This window comes from Nycticebus coucang, chromosome 3 (genome assembly GCF_027406575.1).
Source record: "Nycticebus coucang isolate mNycCou1 chromosome 3, mNycCou1.pri, whole genome shotgun sequence".
In the NCBI taxonomy this organism is placed as follows: Eukaryota; Metazoa; Chordata; class Mammalia; order Primates; family Lorisidae; genus Nycticebus; species Nycticebus coucang.
In genome coordinates this window covers 45,938,785-45,944,115 of record NC_069782.1, presented here as the reverse complement: position 1 = coordinate 45,944,115, position 5,331 = coordinate 45,938,785, and the positions used below count along the sequence as shown (strand labels likewise).

Genomic DNA, 5,331 nt, shown 5'->3' with positions numbered 1-5,331 from the left:
CCATAGATGCATGAAGTTTCATCTATTTTATGGGCTATACAAGCTGAGTGCTTGGGATGAGCAGTGTTTCTGATTTTGAATTTTTTCAGATTTTGGAATATTTGCATATGCATCCTGGATGATGCATATTTACATATGCATCATTTATGCTTTAAATATACCTTATGTACATAGTCTGCAGGTAATTTTATACAAAATCTTTAATAATTTTGTGAATAACACAAAGTTGGTGTACATTGAACTATCACGAAACAAAGGTGTCGTTATTCAGCCACTTGTGTGGGCAATCTGTATGTTGTTTGGCACTGTCATTCCTGACTCTGAACTGGTACACTACTGAGTGTCAAGGTTTCCAATGGCCTCTTGAGTTCACATAAAAATATACTGAAGTGCTCACTTCAGCAGCACATATAGTAAAATTGGAATGATACAGAGAAGATTAGCATGGTCCCTACATGAGGATGACACACAAATTCGTGAAGTGTTCCATACCTTTAAAAAGAAAAAATATACCCAGATGAATAGCTGGCGGTGTTAATCTCTAATATCCAATGTTACTTATTTACTTTTATTTAGACAGGGTCTCACACTGTCGCCCAGGCCGGAGTACAGTGGCCCGATAACTGCAACCTTGAACTCTTGGCTCAAGCAATCCTCTGACTTCAGGCTTCCTAGTAGTTATGACTACAGGAACATTCCACCACACCCAGCTAGTGTGTGTGTGTGTGTGTGTGTGTGTGTGTGTGTGTTGAGACAGAGGCTCACTGTGTTGCCTCGGCTGGCCTTGACCTCCTGGCCTCAATTGATGCTCCTGCCTCAACCTCCCAAAGTGCTAGGAAGTACTAGGATTACAGACATGAGCTAACACTCCCAGCCCCAATGTACCCCTGTTTGATGTATTTCCTGTTAAGAACATTTGTTTTATTCTTGAATAAAAGCTTACAAGACATAAAGCCTCATGTTTATAACATTACACCATGTTGCCATAAAAGGAATAAGCCGTCAGGAAATGATTGAGTTTTCACAAACATCAGGGTTGTACCATGCATATGAAGACACTGAAAAAGAAATCTGGCCGAGAGAGGTGAGAAAGTCAGTGTTTAACACCACAAAGATGTGTAAATGTGCAAAAGTTCAAAAAAAATTTTAATTAAAAACATGTGAAGACAACTTGCTTAAACTTTTACTCACTTAACAAAATCCATCATTTGAAATGCTCTTTGTTTCTCTTAATTTTAAGACAAATGTAAAATCAAAGCAGAAGTCAACGAAAAAAAGGCAGGTACATGTTGTTTAGGAATAATAAATAGCCTTAGAAAAAAACTGTGAAGCAAAGTTCAAAGGCTGTGAACATTCATCTGTCCCTCATCCCTTGTATTCCTTTTCAATAAATTGTGTTTAGTATATTAACACCTCCACCAATTGCACCAAGCAATCTGATTGGAGCTCTATTTAAGACAAAGCTTTTTTTAGTGTTTTCAGAATTTTATTAGTATCCATCATGAAAAACAAGTATAGTGGGTTGTCCTTGATTAGATTCTAGATTGAAATCTAAACAATACATAAAACCAAGGGTACCCATAGCTCAGGGGTTAGGGTACCAGTCATATGCTCCAGGGCTGGTGGTTTCAAACCTGGCCCGGGCCTGCTGAAAAATAAAAAAATTGCCGGGCATTGTGGTGGGTGTCTGAAGTCCCAGCTACTAAGGAGGCTGAGGCAAGAGAATCATTTGAGCCCAAGAGTTGGAGGTTGCTGTGAGCTATGATGCCACAGCACTCTACCAAGGGTGACAAAGTGAGACTTGGCCTCAAAAAAAAGGATATGAAACCAGTAGATGAACAACTACACACCCATGTGGGAGAAAAACACAATTAAATTCAAGTGGGAGTATGGGGAGATGGGAGGAGGTTTTGTAGTAAGCTCTCACCTTATAGTACAATCTAAGGGTATACAGCACATTTCCTGGGGGACGGGCTCAACTACAACTTGGACTTTACCTAATAGACTGCAAACCATGTAACCCAATCATTTGTACCCTCGTATCAATCTGAAAGTTAAAAAGAAAGAAGGAATGGAGGGAGGGAGGAAGGAAGGAAGGAAGGAAGGAAGAAAGGAAGAAAGGAAGAAAAAGAAAAGAAAGAAACCCTCAGGGCATTTCTAAGACAATGGAGCAAATTTGAACATAAGATTGTATTCTGTCAACATGAAAATTCTTTGGTATCAGAACAAAATTTTGATTACAAAAAAGAATGCCTTTATTCTTAGAAAACACATGATGAAGTATTTAAAGAGGAAGTCTCAGGATGTCGGCACATACCCTCAAATGGCTCATCTTTAAAAAGAGACACATGGATGGGTAGGTGATAGGTAGACAGACAAGAAAGCAAATGTGGTGAAATGTCTGGTTGGCGTATCTAAGCAGGCCTTTTCCTAGCCCTTGCAAGCATTGGGGCAAAATAGCAAAAGAAGTTTCATAAACTATGTGCCTAAAGCTTAGTTATATAAGGCAAGCTAACAAGATAGTAAAATAAGTACTATCTTTTACTTTGATCAATATATCTTCATAACAACCTAGAAGCCAAGTTCACATTTAAAATTCACCAACTCCTACCAGTTTTGTGTTAAAAGACAGTGATGCAAGTCATCTGGCTTGCACAGTTCTTCTCTCCCCACTCTGAGGTCCATCCTGCACGTGTGTGTGAACATCCTGGTGTATGCATTCGAGCACTATCCACACCACAGCCACCCACTTCCTCTCCCACGGCTGTACCTTGGCTGCCTAGTCTAGGGGTGTGCATGGTGGATCCAAAAAAAGGTGAAAGTAGAAAAAAAATTCCATGTTCTGGGATACCTGGAGCACAGAATAAAAATGAGCAAATGAGGGAGGGAAATGGGCTCCAGATGGATGTGCCTCTTGACCTAGAATACTCCTCATACGTTGGGGAGGGACAGGCTGGAGGGAAGGAAAGTGGCCCTCCAAAGTGTGGAGCAGCATCCAATTTAGGTGAAGTGATACCACTTCTTGTTGAACTTATTCTTTCAATTTTTTCCAGCTTTATTGAAGGTATAATTGACAAAGAGAAATTGTATACACTTAATGTACAATATAATATTTAAATATATGTATCTATTGTGAAACGAGTGTGACAATCCTGTCAATTAACGTATCCATCACCTCCTATGGTTGTTGTTTGTGTGTGTTCATGGTGGGAACATTTAAGATCTACTGTCTTAGCAAATTTCAGGTGTATAATGCAAAGTTATTAACAATAGTCACCATGCTTTACAGTAGACCTCCAGAACTCATTCATCTCATAACTGAAACTTTGTACCCTTCCACAATGTCTCCCCATGTCCCCCATCCCTCAGCCCTTGCAGCCACCATTCTATCTCCTGCTTTTGTAAATTGGACTTTTAAAGATTCTCCATTGTAAGTGAGATCATGCAGTGTTTGTCTTTCTGGTCTGGCTTATTTCAGTTAACATAATGTCCTTCAGATCCATCCATGTTGTCCCAAATGGGTGAATCATATTCCATTGTGTGTGTGTGTGTGTGTGTGTGTTGTGTGTACGATATTTTCTTTATCCTGTCACCCACAGGTGGTGACATTTAAGTTGGTTTGATATCTTGGCTATTGTGAATAATGCTGCAATGAATACGGCAGTGGGAACAGCTCTTCAACATAAGGGTTTCATTTCCTTTAGATATATATAAATCCCCCAAAGTGGGATTGCTGGATCACATGCTAGTTCTATTTTAAAAATTTTGAGGATCCTCCATACTGTTTTCCATAATGACTGCACTAATTTACATTTCCACTGACAGTATCCAAATGTTCTCTTTTCTTCACATCTTTTCCAGCACTGTTATTTTTTCTTTTTGATAATAACCACTCTAATAGATGTGAGGTGATATCTCATTATGGTTTGGATTTGCATAATATTTTCCTGATGGTTAGTGAGGATGAGCACTTTTTTATATGCCCATTGGTTAATTTATATGTCTTCTTTTTTGAAATTCCTAGTCAGGTCTTTTGCCCATTTTTTAACTGGGTCATTTGTTTCCATGATGTTGAGTTGTTTGCATGCCTTTATATATTTTGGATATTAACTCATTAGCAGGTTTATAGTTTGCAAATATTTTCCTCTCTTCCGTAGATTCCTTTTGTTGAGTGTTTGCTTTTTAATCTGATGCAATCTCATTTTTCTGTATTTCTCTTGTTCTCTATGCTTTTGGGGTCACATCCAAAAAATTCTTTCTGGGCTAATGACAAGAAGATTTTTTAATTATTTTTCTTCTTGTTATTTTATAGTTTCAGGTCCTATGTTTAAGTTTTTAACTCATTTTGTATTTATTCTTGCATATGGAGTGAGATAAGGATCCAATTTAATTTTTCTGCATGTGAACATCCTCTTTTTCCAACATTTTTTGAAAAGACTATGCTTTTCCCATTATGTGTTCTTGAGAACTTTCTCAAAGATCAATTGAGTGTAAATGATCTATTTCTGAACTCTATTCTGTTCCCTTGGTCTATAATGCCTGTTTTTACCCCAGTACCAGACTGTTTTGATTACCATAACTTTGTAGTATATCTTCCAATCAGATAATGCCATGACTCTTGCTTTGTTCTTCTTCCTCAAGATTAGTTTGGTTATGAATTTTAGGGCTTAAAAATATTTCTGTGGAAAATGTCATTGGAATTTTTAGGGATTGAATTGAATCTTTAGATTGCTTTGGGTAGTTTGAACTTTTTAACAATATTAATCTTTCAATCTGATGTGAAATGGCTTCCATTCATTTATGTGCTTTTTAGTTTCTTTCATAAATATTTTATGCTTTTTAGTATACTAATGTTTCATCTTGGTTAAATTTGTTTCTATGCATTTTTAAAACCGCATTTAAAAAAATTAGCTTTGCAATGTTTTCCAGGCTGGTCTTGAATTCCTAGCCTCAAGTTATCCTCTGCTTTGGCCTCTCAAAATGCTGGGATAAAAGATAAGCCACTGAACCTGCCCTACATGTCTTTAGTGTCATATATATATATATATCTTTCTTTTAATTTTTAATCTATTTATTTTTGAGATGAGTCTTGCTCTGTTGCCTGGTTAGAGTGCAGTGGCATCATTATAGCTCACAGCAACCTCAAATTCCTGGGCTCAAGCAATCCGCCTGCCTCAGCCTTCCCAGTAGCTGGGACTACAGGTGAATGCCACGACACTGGGCAATTTTTTTTTTCTATTTTTAGTACAGACTGGGCTCTAACTTTGCTTATGCTGTTCTCAAACTCCTGTCCTCAAGTGATTTTGAAGATCAGCATCCCAGAGTGCTAGG

The 5,331-nt window shown here is 37.8% G+C and overlaps 1 non-coding gene across 1 annotated transcript; it reads left to right on the top strand.

The window, feature by feature from the left end:
* Positions 1-389: 389 nt before the first annotated feature.
* LOC128582720 (U6 spliceosomal RNA) lies at positions 390-496 on the top strand. Its single transcript, XR_008379166.1, has one exon. It is a non-coding gene; the product is annotated as a U6 spliceosomal RNA (small nuclear RNA).
* The last annotated feature ends 4,835 nt before the right edge of the window (positions 497-5,331 follow it).